The following is a 23,291-nucleotide window of genomic DNA, read 5'->3' as shown; positions in this document are numbered from 1 at the left end:
ACCATGATGTCAAACCACTCTCCAGTAGTACTTCACTTAGATCAGCCCCGCCGAGGTCTCCCCTAGAAGGGGGTCCGCATTCCAGAGGACCTCCTGCAACGAGGAGATATAGCAGGTCATGGCAGGGATTTGGGAGCAGTCAGAGATAACACTGTGCGAGGGTTGGCCTGCATGGGTGGCCAATGCAATTCAGAGGAGCAATGAGGAGTTACAGGCTCACGCCCTTAGGCGGAGGAGGACTCTTTAAGAGCGTGAGCGGGATTTGAGGAGAGACCTCGCCTTCATAGAGTGGCTCAGGGAGTAGGACCCAAGTTCTCACTGGCTTAGCGACAAGTTCGAGAGCGCTCGCCTTGAGCTTCATGACACAGAGATTCGATGGGCTGAGTTCTCCTATCACTGCTCTCGGACCCGATGGATGCAGCAGGGGGACAGGATGATGAAGCAGTTTTTTCAAAACATTGGGTCCCGATCGGCAGGCACATAGCTGTAGCGTCTCCGATTCGCAGGGCATCATGCACACTGACCCGCAGGAGATTTTAGACTTGATCACAGGTGTTTACAGCTAGCTCTTTCAGACGGAGAGGATGACCCCAGCTGGTCTTGTGGCCCGGGATGTAGTTTGGGATCATGTTCCGACAGTAGTCTCGTAGGATTTATGCAGTAGACTGGAGGAGCCTTTCACAGATGAGGAGCTCTGGGAAGCCCTCAAGGCTCTCCTAACACAGAAGTGTCCGGGTGAGGATGGCTTGACTTTGACCTTCTTTCGAAACTTTTGGGAGATTATCTCCACCCCTTTTCGTTTAGCTTGCTGGGAGATATTTGACACAGGCTCCCTTCCTTAGTCCTTGGGCAAGGGGTGGAATTGTTTGATCCCGAAAGGGAGAGATAGGTCAAACATTCGTCAGTGGAGATGCTTGATATTGCATATAAGATCCTCGCCAAGGTCTTGAGCTTGCGGTTATGGCCCCATCTTACCGACATCATTCATGACACACAGACTGGGTTCGTCGAGGAGCGCAACATCTTGGACATCTTCACATTCTTGAAGGCAGTGGATTGGTCTAGGGAGGAGTCACAGCCGTTGGCCATCCTTCTCTTGGATTTTGAGAAGGCCTACGACAGGGTGGAGTGGTCCTTCCTGGAGGGTACTATGTGGAGATTGGGTTTCTCAAACAGATGGGTCAGAGGAGTTTCAATGCTTTATGCGGGGAGCTCTAGTCAGATGCTTGTGGGGGTTAAAGGTCACTGTGCCTTTACCCCGGTTATGTACAATACTCAAACACATATATAAATGAATGAAAAAGAAGATTAGGGTTGTTCTGCACCCACCAAAACTTGTGTGGCTCTCTGTTTCTCTCTCTCCCTCTTCCGTTCTTGCTTCCGTTGAGAGCACTCTCAACTGGTATCAGAGCCCGAGTGATCTAGCTGAGTGTACGTGAATGCCTGGAGGCTTAGCAGCTTTGTGGGAGGAAGGAGAAGCTCTGTGGGAAGCTTTGTGGGTGACTTTACTTGCATCCGAGTGTGCAGAGACCTTGGAGGAACCTTTGGAAAAGTCACTTTGGCTTTGCGAAGTGGTTTTGAGAGCCTGTTAAGTGATTTCAAAGAAAAAGTCGTCTTTTGAGCTTTTTCCTATTCCGTTCAATGGCAGAGACTCCGTATTGACTTGTAGAGGCAACTATTGCTTGCTTTTGGTGTTCACTTTGGAGCTTGGAAACACCTTCATTCTTGAATCTGGGATCATTTCATTGGATTTCTGACTCACTATGTCAATTTTTGCGTTTTTCTGCTTGGGTGTTGGAACTTAAGTTTGGAGCAACCATTTGCAGATCTGTCAGTTCCGGTGGACTCAGGAGGTCCTAAAACTTCTATGTTGCTCATCATTCGCACTCCAGTGGAGTTTACAAATAGCTCTGTTTCCAAAAACGTTTTTTAGTCCGTGTGTTGGACCCAGTGATTGAGACCACGGTTTCCAAAACCGTCTGTCCCATTGCGTTCCGGATGCCCAAAAACCCCTACCTGTCAGTTCTTACGCGATTCGGTGGAGGATTTTCAGAGTTATAGATCTCTGTGTATTCGATTTCGTCTCTCTGTTATGCATTTTTCATTCTAAGGTTTTGAAACCTTAGATTTATGCCACATGGCAGTGGATAAGTGTTGACTTCCATTTCTCACTCATCGGTTGGGATTTTGGAGTTCCGGCAGAAGAGAGATATTTGCAGATTTTCTTGCTGAGTTCGATTATGCAATGGCGTCCATGTTTTGAGGCATCTCAGGTTCTATTTTCAGTAGTGGTCATTACCGTGGGACTATGATTTCTTGAGCATACCATCAGGTGGAGAAGGCTGCAATCAAGGGCCAAGTGGCCAACAATTTTCTTGAGAGAAGCAATAAACATTCTTTTTAAAACTTTTATCTCAAAGGTCTCTCTCTCTCTCTCTCTCTCTCTCTCTCTCTCTCCCTCTCCCTCTCCCTCTCTCTCCCTCTCCCCCCCCCTCCCCCCCCCCCTTCTCTCTCTCACACACACACACACACACATACACACACACACACACACACACATGCACGCACACACAGACACACACGCACACATGCACGTGTGCATGCACACACACACACACAAAATGTGGCTAAACACAGATACATGCACATCCATGGCTATACACACAAAACAAGATGAATTACATTTATTGGGCCTGCCCTTGTGAATGGAGGATGTCTTCTAGAGTCGTGAAGAGGAGGGAATGATCCCGGCTAGTAGATGAAGTTTGTGCCGCTTTTGTTGGATTTGTTATTATTGTTTGTCCAAATGCAAGGGTATGAGCAATTAATTTAAATTGCAATTTTCCAACTACTTAAAATGCAATAGGTTGTGTATTCTAACATCTCACCTTTGGACGATACATTCAATTGTGAGAATGAATCAAAAAGTAGACCCTCGGAAGATACATTACATTGTGAGAATAAAATAGAAATATATTAATTGTATGAATGAGAAAATGCTTTCAATGATATGATGGATTTCGATAAGAGAGTTTCACAATGAAAAATCCAATGTCCATTCAAATTAACACTCAGTTCCACTCATATTTCAATAACTAATTCATTTCAATGTTACTTAGCAAGGAGTTGCCAACATCATGCTAATTTTAACGCAGCTCTCCAAAATTGTTAAAGTGGACATCTAACTGTTGACAACCTACCAATCTAAGGTAAAAAGAACATCTAATTTCCAAGTACACAAACTCTAGGTATAAGTGGGCTAATGTTGGTGTAGAAAAATCCTACAGTCGATTTGCAATCTACACAATAAGCCGATTGAAGGGTAAAACACGCAATGAATTAGATCTCTGAGATTGAAGGGTTCAACACTCAATGAATTAGATTTGTAAGAGTTTTCAACACTTTCCAAATGAACAACAATCCACAAACAAATGATACTAAAGATACAACACAAACCTTTCGTGTAACCTCTTTTGCAGCCTGGAACACCTTGTAGAGATGCTTTTTTGCCGTTTTATTTATCGTCGAGTGCTTCGACAGTTGCCCTTCCCTTGGAGGTTTGCCATATGTAAGTGAGAAAGACAAAAATACTGTAAGATGGAGGAAATGCTGCAATATTAGTGTGTTAGATCCTTTTTTGTCAAGTTGGTTGGCGTTGTCCAATTTCCTGCAACATAGCATTATATAAGGTCACAGTTTTAGTAGTCATATGAGATGGCGCTCCTACACGCTTTCCATAGTTACTTGCAAAGTTTGTCCAATGTTGGCCAATAAACTAGGACAATAGACCAAGAAGAAAAAGTAAAAGTCCATGAATTATTAACTCAAGCAATACCTTGCTTGAAATTGGTACCGCCCGATGTCCAAGTGCTTGCGCCACAAGTCACAGATTTGAATCACGTCACAGATAAAACCAAAAGTAATAGTGACATGTGCTATACACTTGTGACATGACATATAGCTTGGAGACTAGAATTTGCTTCGTTGTTATACTCTTTCTCCACCCTTATTAAGACACATCTTGGCGATCTTTGAGCAAGGTTTGTTGAACATATTAAGAAAAAGAAGATAAAGTATGAAATGAAAGAAATCCAAAGCGAAGAAAGGAAGTTTGAAGACACGCCCTCAAAATTGCTATTGGCGGTTTCCATAGAACCAAATAATGCATGACGCTCACCCATCTTTTCAACACTACAATAGAAATATGGACAGTGACTGCAAGGAATAGACCAGATTGGTCTACTAGGTGTCTTATAGACAATATAGGCAAGTTCCACCTCCTCGAGGAATACACTCCTGTTCAGTGAAATTCTAGGCCATGATTGGCAGTTATGAATACAAAGATTTCATAAAATAGTAGGCGATTGAAGAATAGCACACAACTGCCATATTCTACAAATGTAGCAGAAGCCACATACCATCGAGATAGAGAAGAGGCCAAAGAGCTAAAGAGCTAATAACGTTTCATTTAATACATGTAGCATGAATCAAACATGAATTGTAAGATGAATCGTAAGTTGATGAATCGAACATGAATCGTAAGATTCGTGCATGCATGCAAAAGCTTCTAGGCTGCCCAGTCCCTCCAACCACACTCGATTCACAAAAGAAACAAAACCAATGTAACCAATCATTCAAAAAAAAGAAGAAGTGATTCTTGAAGAAGATATTTCCAGAGACAAGAGGATTGAGAGGAAGGCGAGGAGGCCATGTGGTGGAGGTCCATGCGGGGAATATATGCCCTCCCTCTCTCTTTGCGCCCTCTCTCTCTCTCTCTCTCTCTCTCTCTGTTCTCTCTCCCTCTATATACATGTACTATACATATATATCTATCTATATATATGTTGTGTGTGTGTGTGTGTGTGTGTGTATAATACATTAATAAATTATAATACATGTAATATTCTATTATATTTATGTGTGTGTGTGTGTGTGTGTGTGTGTTGTCACTCTGTCTCCTATCTCTCTATCTCTCTCTCGCTATATATATGTGTGTGTGTGTGTGTGTATATATATATATATATATATATATATGTATGTATGTATGTATGTATGTATGTATGTATGTATGTATGTATCTATGTATGTATGTATTTATTACATTATATTATATTATAAATAAATATATATATATAACAGAATACTCTCTCTCTCTCTCTCTCTCTCTCTCTCTCTTTCTCTCTCAGTGTGTCAGAAGCTTGTCAACGGGTCAGTCTTGAATTGTGGGCCGGTTCATTATGACTTGTGGCGGGATGGCGTCGTCACACGTGGCAAATTGGCACAATAGATTGCCTCGTGCTGAGCGCTGTGCCACTATGTGTGGGCCATGTGGACACTGACGCTCTCTCTAACCTATTTGCCACTATCGCATGCCACTAACTTATCAACTCAAAGCCGTCGTCAGCCATGACGCATGTCGTGCCAGTGCGTAAGAGCGAGCCATCCCCATGGCACCTCTGCCCCAGTCAGGAAACTCACCAGTGCACGTTTCTAGCCACGTGTCTTCCTCTACTGGCCACCATGTTTGCCACATGCATTAATGTCGCCACATCACCACGTTTCGCCCTCTGCTGGCCACCACATTTTTTGTGCGCACATTAATGTAGCCACATCACTTGTGGTGCTGAACACTATGTCTTTTGCATGCACAGTAGCTTCGTCTGCTTCTGCACTATGTACCCTACGTGGGCCATGATATGCGTGCCCACTTGAGCACTGAGGTACATTCAACCACATATAAGATTCGATGACATTGAGAGGAAAGATGTCTTGCAAGGACTAATAAGCTCATATCAATAAAACAATGATTCATAAAGTCAATCATCTAATCAAAACCTTTTCACGATGATGAACCTTTTGTGCTAGGGATTAACGTCTAATACCAATTTAAATTTTAGTTCTTACATGTGTTTGAGAAGCTGCTTCTTTAGTTACCTTTTGATAAACCCATCTCCTACCTTTCCCCCCCTACAAGCATGCCCACGTGCACAAATGCATGTATGGGCACCTGTACATATGAACACACATGCATTAACGTTAAAAGGTAGTCGTATTTCACTTACACCGGAAGTTCCCACTTATTCTACACCTCTCAAGTCATTTCACAAAGTCGAACTAGAGTCAAGCTCAACATGGTCTTCTTTCCCCGCTGATTCTTTCAAGCCCTTTCCCTGACAGTGGGAATCTTGTTAATCCATTCATGCGCGTCACTAATTAGATGATGAGGCATTTGGCTACCTTCAGAGAGTCATAGTTACTCCCACCGTTTACCCGCGCTTGGTTGAATTTTGCCACCATCGCCCGCCACCAACTCATCAACTCAAAGCCGCCATCAGCCATGACATGTGTCGTGTTAGCGCAGAAGAGTGGCTCGTCCCCATGGCACCTCTCCCCAATCAGCAGACTCAGCAGTGCACATTTCTAGCCACGTGTCTTCCTCTACTGGCCACCATGTTTGCTGCACGCATTAATGTCGCCACATCACCACGGTTCACCCTCTGCTCGCCGCCATGTTTTCCATGCGCACATTAATGTGGCCACATCACTTTTGGCGCTGAACGCCACGTCTTCCATGTGCGCAGCAGCTTCGTCTACTTATGCACTTTGTACCCTACGTGGTCCGCGATATGCGTGCCCACTTGAGCACTACACCTGCAATGAGTCTTCCACGTGGCATCCCTGCACTGTTCTCTATCTCTGTTGCAATGCCCCTCGCCACGTGGTGACTTTGCGGACCCCCGAACCTCCTCCAAGCCTCCAAACCTCCCCCAAACCTCCGAACCTCCAGCGAACCTGTGTTGTCATCGTTCCAAACCTCCACGCCAAAACCTCTCCTTAAAGAATAGAGAGATACTAACTAACATGTGGACCAATCATAGTGTTTTCCTAACTCTAAGGCCAATAAAGGCAAGTGGGGAGGGACAGAGCGACAGAGATTGATTGATTACTGCCGACTAGTACAAGAAAGGGATAGATTATTCTGAGAGAGACCTCGAGAGAGTCGAGACCCAAGAAGTATTCTCGGAAACTTTGTTTGTTGGTGCGAGACAGGTGAACAATGAGCTTTAGACGGAGACAATCAATCGGCACAATCAATAAACTGACAACTACGACTAGAAACTTCCCGTCGGCCTCTAGACCAAAGCGTTCCAAGAGTAAAATACTAAATGAATGCACACACCAAGCACATGTGAAGCCTCCACATTCTCACACACACGCATGTGTCGCATAACTTCAGAACGGAATCCTACACCAAAGGCCGAGTTAGCGACGTCAAAAAAACAACGAAACTATAAAGGCCAAAAACCAGGCAAGAGCCGTCTGGACAGCAGTAGTTGAGCTCCCGGAAGCGCAAAAGGCAGGAGGAACAAAAGTCTTACAACGAAAACTTACGCATCAATGAGGAGCGAGAAGAGCTCACCTTTGTTAAGAGGCTCCAAAAGCTTTTTGAGCTCATCGTGAGACAAGGGTAAGCCAAAGCCATTACTGTCGTCTTCAAGCTTTCTCAATTGTCCCACGCCATGGCCACACCCTTTAAAAGGTATCTCGTTGCCAGAGGCTCAAAATGCCTTTATGCTCTTTCTTCACCGGGCATGTAGGTAGCTACAACGCTCTCTGCAAAGTGAGCACTATTTGCTCGTCGGATCGTGACGATAAGTCCAATGGAGCAATCACAGGCGCTGATTGCGTGGAGCACAGAGATGAATTACATAGCTTGGAGCAAATTCGCTATATTACTGGTAATTGTGTCACCTCTAGGATGGGACAATTTGTTTATAGAAAGGTGCATTCTATTGCACGCTTACGGCCGCTAGCAGCTCTGAATTCGGTTGAATTTAGGAAATTGCAAGCGACGAAATAAAATGATAAGGAACATCATGATCTGTGCCAGTAGCCTTTATAAATGAGCTTTAGACGGAGACAATTCAACGTAAAAATCAGCACGAGCAAATAGACGAACAAGTAAACGACAGAGAAAATCGAAATTACCTTACACAGGAAACCACTAGGTCGACTTTTCTTCAGAGAAATCCACAACCAAACGAGAAGAAGCACAAACAAATGAGCAACAAGTCGACTTTTCTTCAGAGAAATCCATAGCCAAATGACAAGAAGCACGAACAAGCAACAATCTAAAAAGGACGAAACTTCAAAGACGAGATGACTGAGAAGAAGATACATGAAGAGAGGAGAAACGATGAAAAGAGCAAGTTTCTTTCAAAAACGATGAGAGAGATGGTCACACTCGCTTTAGACGGGAAACAATTCCCGTTACTATAGCCTGGCATGCTAATAAAATTTTAGTCTTGTAACTCTATTATTTCCTTATTGGTGTGGTGCCACATGGCACCCCTAAGATAGTGCAGAATTGTTGGCACCCCTAAGATAGTGCCATGTATCTGAGTCTCTAACCCGTAGTAGAAAGGTCAAGCTACTTGAGAAGGGACCCCTAAGATAGTGCCATGTATCTAGTCTCTAACCCGTAGTAGAAAGGTCAAGCTACTTGAGAAGGGAAAGAGTTCCACTTCCACACAACATGCCATTACATATTGAAAGAATGTAAGATGGAGTAGGAGAAGGCGTGTTGAGGACAAAAAACACGAAAGGTGAGCAACAAGCAGTCGTGTGGGGCATTCCGAGAATTGAACTCGGGACCTCTCGCACCCTAAGCGAGAATCATACCACTAGACCAAATGCCCGCGATTGTTCCTAATTGGATCAAAATTATATTAAACTTATACTTCAGCAGATGCAGACAGAAACAGAAGCGAACGGAACGTTCGCGAAACTGGGTCGTAGTCGAAGGAGCTCATTTGTAGAGTTGTTGTCCCCTCGGCGTGCATTTGCCTACATGCAACATTCTGGTTTGTTGCATGTTGGTTTTGAGGAATCGGGCTCTCTAGTGTGTCTTGCTGGCGCATGTAGTATGGGGTGTTGTGTCAACAGATAGAATTTTCTGGAGGTTCACGAGGTGGTTCAGGAGCTCTTGGATGGATATCAGAGTCTCTTACATTCGAAGAGTTGTTTGAAATCTGTCATGACGAGTGGTTTAGATGTGGAGATGGTGGAGTTCAGATTTGAGGAATTAAAGTATATAGTAGATGCTATTTGGGCAGTGTTTCCAGAAATCCGGTCGCTTGTCCATGGTCTTCATATAGTTTCTGCTTTGTGTTGATTTTGTTGCGAATACCTGTCATGGTTAATCATGTCTTACAAGAAATGTTGATTATCGTATGTATGTTTGCTTTGTCCACGTTGATGCGTTTGAAAGTTGCGTTTGAAAGTTGCTCTGCGTTTCGAAAGCCTGGCGATTTCGAATTCTATTTCAATGTTGCACCCTCTAACTTTTCTAACTTGGGTTGCACTCTAAAGCTTGGTGGGGGAATAACTTTGCCTTGGTTGCTATGATTTCTCGTTGGTTTTGGCCTGGGAGAAACATGCATGAACAAATTCAGAGTATCCAAAGTGGTTTGCAAAGGATCTTTTAGGCTTGATCAAGCAGGCTACAATTCCTATCAAATTCTTAAATTTGACTATGCAGATCATTTTTGCAATTGTACTTTAAAATGAGTTCTAAGGAAGAATTCATTACTGATGTTGGCATCAACGAATTTGGACACTGAATATTTTTATTTCGTCATTTTGATCGTATTGCCCCTATTTAGAAATTTATTTATAATACTCCATCTGTACGAGCCTCGACCCACAGCAAGATTGGCGGGCCGATAAGAGGGGACGCCTCTGCGAGGGAACTCATGGGAGCCAACGACTGGGGCGAGCCTGTTTCTTTAGGGACAGTGAAACTGCCTGGCGACATGAACGTGCAGAAACATGCACTTTTGTTGTATCAGAAGATTTCCCTTTCGCGCGCTCTCTCTCTGGCTGTGGAATCGTGAAGCGAAGCTGTGAGAGACTCCCATGTCCCGAAGAAACTCTAGTGGAGCAGCTGTAAGAGTAATCCCTCAGCGATATCTCTTTCTCTCTGGTTGAGGTCGGTGTTTGCCTTTGCTTTGCACCTGCTGGAGTTTATGCTCTCTCTTTCTCTCTGGCTATGGAAACATACATGGCTGCTCTTAATGAAGGGGATGCCACACCAGAGATCACAAATGAGGCTGAATTTCACACACTGGGAAAGACACAAAAAATCCCCAAGTTTCGTATCCGGAAAGGCAGAGAATGGATGCTCTCTCCAAGCTCAAAGAGATTGGGAAAAACCCCCAAGATGATTGATGAAGTAGTATATAACGAGATGTACAAATTGGTAAGAGCAGAGATGCGCACCATGCGGGAGGAAATTATGCAAGAAGTCTAGACACAAGCAAAAGTAATGTATGAGCAAATAAAAAAGTAGATGGAAGCCGAAGTATGCAAAGCCAAGAAGGAAATGGAAAAGCAGCTCAAGGTTGAAATGCAAGAACTGAAAGCGAACATGCAAGCACAGTTACTGTGTGAAATGCAATCCAGATTATGGGCTGAAGTGGAAGTACACCAAGTATTGCTACAAAAGGATATGCATAAGATTATGAAAGATTATGTAAATGCTGAGACAAGGGCCATGGAATCGGTAAAAGATAAGGAAATGGCAGAATTGAAATCGCAACTTGAGGCTTGTAAAAATGATGTATCTGCGGCCATGGACAAAGAGTCTCAGAAAAGCAGGGAGGCAATTGCAGCCGTGGAGGCAAGTGTTGTTAAAGTGAAAGCAAATGTTGAAAAAGAGGTGCATACTTGGGCCGAGGTGGCTAAAGATGCAAAAAAACAAGCACAAGAAGTGGGCAATGAGATGAAAGAAAACGCACCATGGATTGAAGTGGTTAAGAAAAACAGAGGAGTAACAGCTAATAAAATAGAGGTCATGAATGCCACATTGGAGGAAGAGGCAAGGAGAAAGGCTCGGATCTTGCATGTTAGAATTGTGGGATGGGAACAAAAAGAGGATGCCACTAAAGATGTGAAGGCACTAGCATTGAAGATAGGGGCAGAAAGTGTACCTATTGCTACTGCATGGCGGGTAGGAAAAGATGACGCCAGGCCCAAGGCCTTGATTTTACGATTTGAGGACATGGGGGGGAAAAAGGCATTTTTGTCCAAAAGGACAGCCCTCAAAGGTTAGAAGATCTACTTAGACGAGGACCTCACTCCTGCACAAGTGGCACATAGGAAGGAATGCATGCCAAAGGTGCTTGAAGCCCGGGAACAGGGCAAGTGGGCCATGTACAGAGATGGGAGAGTTATCATCACAGAGAGGAGATCCACATGATGGTATGTGGCCTCGGAGACTTTAAGGTTCAGTATATGGAACTGTAATGGTTCTCTGAGGCTAGATGCAGCTATTGTGAGGATTCCTTTAGGCATGCGGATATCGCTATTTACATAGAGACACACCAGTGCAAGGGGAGGAAACTTCCAGATGTCAGAGGTTTTAGATGGGAATCAGTATGCCGACCACAGCCACGGATGGCAGGAGGGACTAGAGGCTCTGGGGGAGTAGCAGTATTGTACAGAGAGGATTTGCGAGACATAGTACATGTCGTTCATAGAGATGCAGAAGCCAGATACATGTGGATCCGAGTGGACAGAGAGGACCCCAGGGATTTGTATGTAGCTGCATGCTACTTTCCACCTGCCTATTCGAGGTATGCACCTGAGGGCGAGTCGCCGTACTTGCCATTATATGAAGACATTATGAGATATGCGAGCGTGGGAGAGATATTGCTAGTGGGGGACTTTAATGCCCATACACACTTGAGGCAGACATCAATATATGACTCGAGTGATGCCATCTACAGAGAGATCAACGCAGAGGAGGTTGGTTTGCATAGGTCGGCACAGGACTTGGGAGATGTGACAGAATATGGTACACATTTCTTAGCATTAGGGAGTGCCCATGGATTGATTATCTTCAACGGTCTGTCTTATTGGCCGGGTTCAGATGTTCTTACATGCTGGAACCCAAAAGGAGGTGCTAGTACAGTTGATTATTTGATGGGGTTGCCATCTCTAATTCCATAGATCCGTGATTTCAGTGTATCTAGCAGACCCATTGGAGTGGAAGGGGGCAGTCAGGCCTTCGTTTCAGAGACAACCTAGATACCAATTCATGGAGGAGACTACTACAGTGTATGGAGATGCAGTGTGGGACAAAATTATGGTGCTAGACCCTCATGGTCCCCTGGAGGAGATCACCCTGGTTTGACAGAGGTATTACATGTGTCAGCACAGTATGCATTCCCACACACAACAATATCATCCACCCCTCCTTGCAGCACTGCCCCACAAAATAGTTGGTATGATGTGCAGACAATTACAGCAGGAGGTTGCTACAAACACTCGGACACACAAGCAAGCCAAGGCCATCTTCTCATGCCTAATACGGAAGAAGAAACGAGCCTACTTAGCTAGATTGGAGGCAGAGATCTACCAATTATTCTTGGGACAGAACAGCAAGAAGGCATGGAGGATGTTTCAAGAGAGACAGCCTGGTACACCGATTGTAGCACCAGAAGCTTGGGCTGACTATGCGCAATCATTATATGATATACCAGGACAGCCACCGATTTCGTACCCACAGGATACGAGGCCTACACATTGCTCTTTCTTCAAATTGCATATGGTCAATGCTGCCATTGAGAGATTGGGACATGGAAAGGCTTTGGATCATGATGGATTAGCGGGAGAGCACTTCATGTATGCACGGGACATTGTGGCACCGCTTCTTGTGCATGTGTTTAATAGAGCAGTTTGTGAAGGATTCCCCCCTAGTTGGACAGAGCATACCATTGTACCGCTCTTTAAGAGTGGAGATCCGATGATGCCCAACAATTACATGACTATCATGATTGGCCACTGCCTGGCCAAGATATATGGATCCATCTTGGAAAAGGAGTTGAGCAGATGGGCAGCAATGCATGGACACAGAGCGGTAGGACAGGCAGGTTTCAGGCGAGGTTATACCACTTTGGATCACATCCTCACTCTCCGGGCACTCATAGAGGAAGGCAAACATCATCATAAAAGGATATATTGTTGCTTTGTAGACTTCCACAAAGCCTTTGACACAATCCCACGGACCAGGCTGATGCAAAGACTACAGGATATTGGAGTACCGCATGAGATGCAGTGGGGGATATATGCCTTGTATGAGACGGTGATGGGCCAAGTTAGAGCACCTAGAGGGTTGTCAGATGCAGTTATGAGTATTATTGGCGTGAAGCAAGGGTGCCCTCTCTCTCCCACACTATTTGGCATATACATTGATGAGCTCTCACAGTATATCAATAGGATAGGAGGACCCGGAGCCACAGCCTAGCAGGAGTGTTGATACCCATACTGCTCTATGCAGATGATGTAGTTTTGATTGTAGATTCTCTGGAAGGATTACAAAGACATTTAGATGCGCAATAGGCTTTTTGTGAGGACAGGGATCTAACAGTAAACCTTGGGAAAACCAAGGTGATGGTATTTAATACTACACAGGCTTGGGTGACGCGCTCAGCACATCAGTTCACTTTCAAAGGTGAGACAGTAGAGCAGGTACGATCTTATGTGTACCTCGGGGTGATCTTTTTTGGTCCACAATTTTCATTGAGAGCCGCGATTGATGCCAGATTGGATAGAGGCTATGCAGCTTTGGGGGCACTAGAGAGACAGTGTGCACATGTACAGTTCCAAGAGCCACGCACAAAATTATGGTTGTTTGAGACATTGGTGGTGCCCACACTATTTTATGGTGTAGCTATATGGGGCCCCAGTGTAGGGGGTGCAACTGAGTAGAGGAGATTGGAAAGGCCATTAGTGACATTGATTGCCTGCATGATCCGGAGCAAGTCATCTGTACCACATCCAATAATACGAGCTGAATTAGTAGCTGCTTCACTAGTGACTAAGGCTCTGTTCCAGGCAGTAACTTGCATACATAGATTGTGGGATCTACCTGGCTCCAGATATGCACGGTTGGCTATGATATCATCTAGGCAGCTAGCAGAGGAGGGTCGAACATGGTGTTGGTATGCTCAGCTACAGAGATGGTTTGTAGAGCATGAGTTGACAATGGATGCACTCCCACCCTTTCAATACAGTTTGGATTGTCCCAAGCTAGACCTGTCTCGCCATGACCGAAACAAGATCATTAGAGCTGATATTGTCAAGTTGGAGACTGAGAGAACCTGGACTAGACCACATGAGCCCTTAGGGAAGAAGATGGCACACTACCAGAGCCATTTTCTTCATTTATCTCCAGATGAACTTATAGCCAGGCCAGCATACATGGACACACCTATCTCACGGGCTACGTAGTATTATTGGCCAAATTCGAACCTCATCACATCAGTTGAGAATAGAGACAGGGAGATACACCCACACAGCCCCTCAGGATCGGATATGTCCGTTATGCCAGCAGGAGGAGGAGAGAGAGGAGCATTACGTATGTAGATGCACGGTATATTATGAAATCTGAGGAAGATACCACTGTCTATTAAGAAAGGGATTTGGCCCACTCCGTAGGGTGATGGAGTACAAAGATAAAAAATGCTTGGGTTTGTTTTTATCAGAGCTCAAGCAACATCATAGAGAGACTTTGTTGGGAGACAGACAGCCGAGACCAGCCCCACCCAGGCAAAGTACACTCAGAGACTTCTTCATTGCCAGCACCTCAGCTAGTTTTATGCCCTCCCCGCCATTAGAAACCCTTGGTGCCACTGCCACCTTATCACAAAAGGCAGATTGCCACACTCTAGTGGTGTGATTTTGGACCGAGCCATCGCCATATCCAAGTTACGGAGGCCCAGGCCCCCAAGACCCCGTGCCCGGCACCCATATCTTCATCGGATCTGTGCCATCATTGCCAAACATCGAAAATGTGTGGCACCGAGTTATGAGATCCTAGAGCTGCCCATGATTGGGATTTTTGACATAAGAAGAGTGCAACCTTTTTATTGATTAGCTTTCTGCCTATGCTGATCAATTGGTACTTTTAGTAAATACTTGCTTGGTATTTCATTAGTTTTGGGTCACTTCTTGCAGTCCCTCTGACTGTAAGTACCTTTAGTAGCTCTCAGCCTTCAGCTTATTTATTTTGTTGTTCTCTTTGATGAGACAACACTAGCAGATGTATCAACTGTTTTAGTCTCATAGGCCGTTTGGCCTTTTAGAGACGTTAATATCTATCTATCTATCTATCTATCTACTTTATGAATCTGTTTGCTGATAGTGGTAGATCAAAAATTCGAAAACATCTTCAGTCTTAATCAGCCCCTCTCTTCCCTTTTTTCCCTTTCCCCGAAAAGAAACCTGCCCTACTTTCTATGCAAACACTCTTTGCTCTTATATTTGGCTTGTTTGCCAAGCTCAACCTTGTAGAATTGTTGTGAATGCCTTGTGATTATAATATTATCTTGTACATACATATTAGGAGGTCATCTCAACCCCCTCCACATTAGTGTTTGAAAATGCAAGGTAGCTATCTTGGATCCAAGCGTTGAATGAATTCAACAAGAATCACCAATTCATGTTGTCTCCTCATCTACACTCATCTTACATGCTTGGAGTGATTGTAAGTGGTTGAAAATTGTTTGATGCTATCTTAGGGACCTAATTAGGATCTACATTGCTTCATGACGTTCATGTTGACATTGTTTTAACTTTAATGCTATATGCTATGGAAAAACTTTGAACTTCCCTAGTGGAGTACATCATGTAGTAGAATTGGCATCTATCGTATGAAGTAAGATTATTTGAGGAAGGGGACCTTTGGAGTGGAAGCATAATTGTGACAGTGGAATATTGTAATTGCACATTTATGAACTACAACAATCTATCTCGGGGCATCATATCTCGCAACACTTTCAATTATTGTAGGCACAATGTTTGTACAGGATAGAAACTGAATCTTCCAATTACTGAATCAAGGTTCCCTTTTCTAGTATTTCCACTACTTTTGTGGCCCTTAAGTATTGAGCCCGACACCTATACTGTTCTACTGCAAGCACGGCTTGGATATTTGAAAGGAAGAGAATTTGTAGAAGATTTTTGGTGTTCAGCTTATACATTTCTTTTTTAAGGCATCTTCAAAAGGCTTTAGATACCTTATGATATTTTATTGGGACTCTGTGCTGGAATTCCATCAAAATAGTTTTGTTCAAAAGTATTGAAGGTCTACGGAGCATTTTTGGTAAACTTTAAAGACATTGTAGATTCTAATTTATATCCAGAACATATATAGTTGGAAAGAGATCCTTCTGCAATAGGCAGTCTTGCTGTCCCTTACTTCTTTATGCAACACAACTTGTGCCTTACATCATTTGGGCTGACGTCTAATGACGTAGAGAAAGGGTTCCCTTCATTCTAACATGTAATCCCTCGATGTGGAAGTGAGAGAGGGAAGTCCTCTCTTGAGGGAGGGGCAATCTGGCTCCCTCTAGAACAGACTGACTGGAGATGACCAGTACATCCAGGTTACAGTGGCCAACTCATCTCAAAGGCATTCCAACATGCCTCCAGGGGCCATTCTGAATTTGCCGAGCCCCTTATGATCTGGCATGGTTCAGCCCTAGCATTTTCTCTCTCTCTCTCTCTCTCTCACACACACGCACACACACACACACACACACACACACACACACACACAACATGGTATTGGAGTGACAATGATCCCACCTTACTTCATATCCAATCCATAGTGCTTTTCCCTTTGTCAAGCCATCATACTTCCCTTCATTTTAGCTCTAGCTTTAGTGTTGAGTATTGTAGGTTACATATCATTGTCATTTGTGAACAACTGATGGCATGGCTTCCTATGTAGCAGTTCTGTAGTCCAACATCTCATAGCAACAGGTTAGTTGATTGTATAGCTACAAACATCAGCAGCACAGGTCTGCAGTGTGGTAGGGTGGCTTGTATAGGGCTGCCATGTGGATGAAAAGAAGATGCAGCAGGTAGAATAGTTGTGCGACTACCATACGGTAGGGTGGGGTTGGTTAGGGTACTTCAGGTCCAATAGAGAGCCTTTCTAGTCAAAGTTAACGATGTTTCAAACTCTTCTTTATGTTTATAGCATACAATGTATTTTATGATAATATAGTCATGAAGTGGTCCACATACAATCGAATGTGGGTTTGTTTCTGACACTTTCTGAAATAATAGTTAGTGTAGGACTGGTTTGTGACTTCTCCATTCCCATGCAGCCGGAGTTGAATAAGTTTTTTCTTGAAGTATCCAAGGTTTATAGAGAGCATTCTTTGTCAAAGTCAAAGATATTTTAGATTCTATTTTATGTTTATAGCATACAATGTGTTTTATGATAACATAGTTATGAAGTGGTCCACATACAATCAAATATGGGTTTGTCTTTAACACTTTTTTGAAATAATATTTAGTGTAGGACTAGTTTGTGATAGTAGAAAGCACTCATGAACAAAGTTTGGTCAGATTATAAGTATTTTTTGGTCTTGCAAAGGGTCTTATGTGTTGAGATATCGAGCTCCACTCGTGATATGCCAGGGTGACCGTTGTGCATTTATGTCACTGACTTGTTAGCTGCAGATGCGGTTGGTACACCGCCCATGAATAATAGCTGGATGACAGCTATCCTTATGTACTCTAGTTTGTGGCTCAGTTAGTATGCCACCTTAGTTAGCTGAGTTTGGCTTGAGACCCACATAAAGGGTTCTTCTATTTCTTTGTACTAGAGTTCTTTTGGCTTTCACAACTAAGAAGAGGAAAACTGTTTTCAGCCTCCACCTTTGTGTGTATTCCCCCATTGTGTATGTGAGAAAGCCGCAAGTGAGACTCCTTCCTTCTCTCCCACTATCTTCACATGGTATCAGAGCCTGGTTCGTGGTAAGGAGCTCAAGAAAGCAAACCAAGTTCGCGGTGTCCTAGTAAGAGGACCAGTGTTGCTTTCCTTTTTCGAGTTTGGGAGCAAGTCTCTGCAGGTAGCACAGCTGAAAAGTCCAAGAGTGCATTGTCTCAGATTGAGATGCCCTTCGCGGTGTGGCGAGAGGGCAGTATATGTTGCGAGATAGGGCGAAGCCCTGGGTTACTATATTTTTCTGATTCGAGGCCATTTCGGGGCCCGTTTTGGAGGCGGAAGTTCTCCATAAGCACTGAGAAAAAGGCTTTGTTTTTGCTGTGCGACCACTGCTTTGCAGGTCGGTGAAAAGTTGCCATAGAAATTGCATCGTATGCCTATGCGCAAAGATATTGGGAGTTGCAGAATCATCCTTATTGCTTGTTGATGCAAAATCGTCACTAGGAAGTGACTGTGTGGTCAAATACCACTTTCGTCAGTTTTGCAGATTTGCCCTTGTGAGGTAGAAGCTGTGTTTTTTGCAGTGACAGAATATTTTGCAGTGTTCTGTAATGGCGTCTGATTCTCTTTCACAGATTGTCACTGAAAAGCTTGACAAGAACAACTTCCAAGCATGGAAGTTTAGAATGACGAATTTCCTTATAAGAAAAGGCTATTGGGAGTTCATTACAGGAAATGAAGAAGAACCAGTTCTTCCTAATGTTCCAAATCAATAGGAAATGCAGGCATTTAAAGGATGGCATGAGAGAGCCAGAAAACTTATGTACTGGTAGTCTATCAGTATTTCAGATTCTATGATTGTGCATATTCAGGATGCAAGTATGCCAAAGGAGGCATGGGATACTTTGGCAAAAATGTACAGCACAAATACGCAAGCCAGGAAAATGCAGCTCAAGCAGGAGTTGCACACAGGAGTTGCACAATGTGCAGAGAGAAAATATGAGGATCAATGACTACCACATGAAGGTAAAGAAAATTACAGATGCACTTGCTTCCATTGGGTCGCCAGTGGAAGATGCTGATTTAGTTTCTGTGACCTTGAATAGTCTAGGAAAGGATTACACATAATTCCAGACATCCATTGCCGTCTGTGAAAAATTTCCTGATTTTGAGGAGTTGTTTGCTCTTTTAATTTCTGAAGAGCACAGAAATGGTGGTGCATCTTCTTCAGGAGGAACTTCAAAAGAAATTGTCTTCTACTCAAATGCTGGAAGAGGTAGAGGCAGAGGTAGAGGAGGCCGATCTGGAGGCCGTGGTAGAAATCAGAATATGCAGCAAACTCAAGAAAACCAGTCCTATGGAGGAGGACATGGTAACTCTAGAGGTAGGGGGAGCCAAAGAGGTCGTGGTGGATGGCAGAGAGGCCAAAATGCAAACAGCAATGTTGAATGCTACTACTATGGTAAAATGGATCATATGGCTAAAGACTGCTATAAAAAGCAGAATGACATCATGAATGGAAAATTGCAGCAAGGGAATTATGCATCTTCTAGTAGACAGGGTGATGACAGAAATGAGTATCTGTTTATGGTGCAGCACATGACCAATTCTGTGACAAGTGCAGAAGAAAGCAACGATGTGTGGTATGTTGACTCAGGTGCGTCAAAGCACATGACAGGTCATGCAGAATGGATGCAGGATGCAAGGAAAATGGAAAGACCAGGATTTGTGGAGACTGGTGATGATACTGCACATCCTATCGTGTAGATTGGTAAAATTCCTTTGTCTATGCAGGATGGAAAAAAGAAATACCTGTCTAATGTATTTCATGTCCCGAATATCACCAAGAACCTAGTTTCTGTTGGTCAAATGGTTGAGCAGGGCTTGTAGGTCAGATTTAATCCTCATGGATGCTTTGTTGAGGATATGAAAAATAACGGTCGCTTGATAGCAAAAGGAAAGAAGAAGGGCAGGATGTTTACATTGGATGTGGACATGCCTGAATTGAGTGCAGCAATGTTTGCACATGGAACCAGTGTAGTTGCAGATATTGATATCTGGCATAAACGCATTGGTCATGTTAATGTACAGCGACTTAAATCAATGCAGGCCCAAAACATTATTGCAGGATTGCCTAAATTCAAGGTTGCAGAAATGCATAAGGTATGTGAAGCCTGTCAATTTGGAAAACAAGCAAGGAAACCATTTCCTAGACATGTTCAAGAGAGTAAGAAGCCATTGGAATTAATCCACTCTGATGTGTTGAGACTACTAAAGCTGCATCTATTGGAGGCTGTCATTATTTTGTCACTTTTATTGATGACTATAGCAGAAAAGTTTGGGTGTATTTTATGAAAAAGAAAAGTGAAGTGTTTGGGCATTTCAAAGCTTTTAAAGCTATGGTTGAAAAAGAAATAAGCCTGCATCTAAAATGCCTAAGGTCAGATGGAGGGGGAGAGTACCTCTCAAATGAGTTTGCAAGGTTCCTGCAGGAGCATGGCATGAAGCAACAATATACATGCAGTCATACCCCACAGCAAAATGGATTTGCAGAAAGGAAAAATAGGCATATTGGAGAGGTATCTCGGGCCATGCTAAATGAAAAAGACCTACCAAATTATAATTGGGCTGAAGCAGTTGCTACAGCAGTTTACATAATGAACAGGGCTCCCATTGTAGCAATAAATGGCATGACGCCAGAGGAGATGTATACTGGTAGGAAACCAGATATTTCTCATTTGAAAATTTTTGGTTGCATTGCCTATGTTCATGTGCCAGATGTGTTGAGGTACAAGTTGGATCCAAAAGCTGAGAAGTGCATCTTTATTGGTTATTCTCTGCAGCAGAAAGGGTATAGATGCTATAACCCTTCTACTTGTAAGCTTACATTGAGCAGAGATGTTGTTTTTGATGAGATGAGTAGCTGGTATAAACCAGTAAATGTGATTGATGATGTAGATGCACAAAATGGTAATGCTGCACAGAATTTACAACAGCAATCACAAAATATTAGTGGACCTGTAGTGTCCTCTAGCAGTGGTTCACATACTTCGCCATGAACAGGCAGATTGAGATCAGGAGAATCTCCTCAAAGCAATGCAGATAGTGGTATGTAGGTATCACGAACAGGAAAAGAGAAGGTAGATCAGCCCATGTTTGATGTGAATGGAGGTCACTCTTATGTGGATGGTGAATCCAGTGGCTTAGAACAGAGCATTGATGATGAGTTGGGTATTCCTTCTGTTGTTACACCTGGAGTAAGGAAGACCAGGGATGTTTTGAGAGCACCTAGAAGTGAGCCTATTTTGCACAGGTCTACCAGAGCTAGGTATCCAGTGGATAGGCTGAAATATGATGGATTTACAGCCATTCACTATGCCTATATGGTCAAAGTGATACAGGAACCAGAACCCACTTCTTTTGAGCAAGCCATGGGAAATGAAAAATGGGAGAAAGCCATGGATGAAGAAATGGATGCCTTGGAAGCCAATGCTACATGGGAATTGGTGCCTTTGCCTAAAAACAAGAATGCAATTGGCTGTAAGTGGGTTTATAAGATCAAGCACAATGCAGATGGTTCTGTGAATAGATACAAGGCAAGATTAGTTGTCAAGGGGTATGCACAAACATATGGCATTGATTATGAAGAAACATTCAGTCCGGTTGCAAGGATGGCAACTATAAGAGCAGTCATTACTATGGCTGCATCAAAGGGGTGGTCTTTACACTAGATGGATGTAAATAATGCCTTCTTGCATGGTGATTTGCAAGAAGAGGTCTTTATGGAGCAGCCACCAGGTTATGTTCATGCTGTTCATCCTGAGTTTGTTTGCAGGTTGAAGAAAGCCTTGTATGGCTTGAAGCAAGCACGTAGAGCATGGTTTGACAAGATAGGACAATATCTTGTCACTATTGGCTTTCAGATTTCCAAGGCAGATTTCTCACTTTATGTGAGGAAAACAGAGAAAGGTATTATGCTGCTTGTCATTTATGTTGATGATTTGATCATCACAGGTGATAGTGATGAAGATATCCTTCATGTGAAAATGCTATTAAAGCAGAAGTTTGAGATGAAGGATTTGGGAGAGCTGTGTTATTTCTTGGGCATTGAGGTGATTAGATCACCAAGTGGGATACGGCTCTTGCAGAGGCAGTATGGATTGGACATGCTATCCAAATATGGGATGACAGGCTGTAAGCCTATTTCAGTTCCTTTGGAGCAGAATGTGAAGCTGAGCACAGATGCAGGTGAGCTTCTTGAAGACCCTACTATGTACAGACGCATAGTAGGAAGTTTGATTTATATGACTATTACCAGGCCAGATTTGAGCTATGTTGTTGGATTGGTAAGTTAGTTTATGCAGGCTTCGGAAACTGCATTTGGATGCGGCTAGATGCATACTTAGGTATGTGAAGTCCACATTGCAGTATGGACTATTTAATGAGACTGGGGTTCAGATACAGTTGCATGGATACACTGATGCTGATTGGGCTGGTTGTATTTCTGATAGACGATCTACCAGTGGATATGTGTTCTCTTTTGGGAGTACTGCAGTCACTTAGAGTAGCAAGAAACAGCCTACAGTTGCCTTGTCGAGCACAAAGGCTGAGTATAGGGGTGCAGCAATGGCTGCATGTGAGGTAGCTTGGTTGCATAAGCTACTTTATGATATGCGTCAGTCTACAGATCGGCCAGTTGTCATTTATTGTGACAACAGGAGCAGTATACACTTGGCAAATACCCAGTCTATCATGCTAGAACAAAGCACATTAAGGTGCATTATCACTATGTGTGGGAGAAGGTTTTACTAGGTCTTATTGATCTAGTTTATGTCAGCACAGAGGATCAGGTAGCTGACATATTCACGAAGGCATTGGGCACAGAGAAGCTGCGCAAGTTCAGAGACCTGCTTGGTGTGCAGGAATTGGGATTGAGGTCGAGGGGGAGTGTTGAGATATCGAGCTCCACTCGTGATATGCCAGGGTGACCATTGTGCATTTATGTCACCGACTTGTTAGCTGCAGATGCGGTTGGTACACCACCCATGAATAATAGCTGGATGACACCTATCCTTATGTACTCTAGTTTGCGGCTCAGTTAGTATGCCACCTTAGTTAGCTGAGTTTGGCTTGAGACCCACATATAGGGTTCTTCTATTTCTTTGTACTAGAGTTCTTTTGGCTTTCACAACTAAGAAGAGGAAAACTATTTTCAGCCTCCACCTTTGTGTGTATTCCCCCATTGTGTATGTGAGAAAGCCGCAAGTGAGACTCCTTCCTTCTCTCCCACTATCTTCACATTATGGAGGATAACAGTTTTTGGGGTATGTAGAGGCATACGAATGTATTTGTAGGGGATTGTATCATTTACCATGTCATAGATTGGTATACTAGACCATGAAATTTAATTTGGAATGCGTATTTTGTCACATTGTCTCTTCAATTGCTTTGCTTTGACATAGATGGTCATCTCTACATTGTGTCATGGGCTGTTGTAAAGATATCGATATGGGCTTGACATAATGCATAACTCATTTTGAAAGCC

At 43.4% G+C, this 23,291-nt stretch overlaps 1 non-coding gene and 2 pseudogenes across 1 annotated transcript; 2 read left to right on the top strand and 1 right to left on the bottom strand.

Annotated features, from left to right (window-relative positions):
- Nucleotides 1-8,627: 8,627 nt before the first annotated feature.
- On the bottom strand, nt 8,628-8,699 carry TRNAP-AGG (transfer RNA proline (anticodon AGG)). Its single transcript has one exon. It is a non-coding gene; the product is annotated as a tRNA-Pro (tRNA).
- Nucleotides 8,700-10,351: 1,652 nt separating this feature from the next.
- Nucleotides 10,352-11,260, top strand: LOC147897650 (uncharacterized; annotated as a pseudogene).
- A 12-nt stretch (nt 11,261-11,272) lies between these two features.
- LOC147897649 (uncharacterized) lies at nt 11,273-14,455 on the top strand (annotated as a pseudogene).
- Nucleotides 14,456-23,291: the final 8,836 nt, after the last annotated feature.

The sequence above is a fragment of the Dipteris shenzhenensis genome, chromosome 10, assembly GCF_047967505.1.
Source record: "Dipteris shenzhenensis isolate YYH24624 ecotype China chromosome 10, Dip_SZ_1.0, whole genome shotgun sequence".
Lineage (NCBI taxonomy): Eukaryota > Viridiplantae > Streptophyta > Polypodiopsida > Gleicheniales > Dipteridaceae > Dipteris > Dipteris shenzhenensis.
This window is presented reverse-complemented; position numbering and strand designations above follow the sequence as displayed.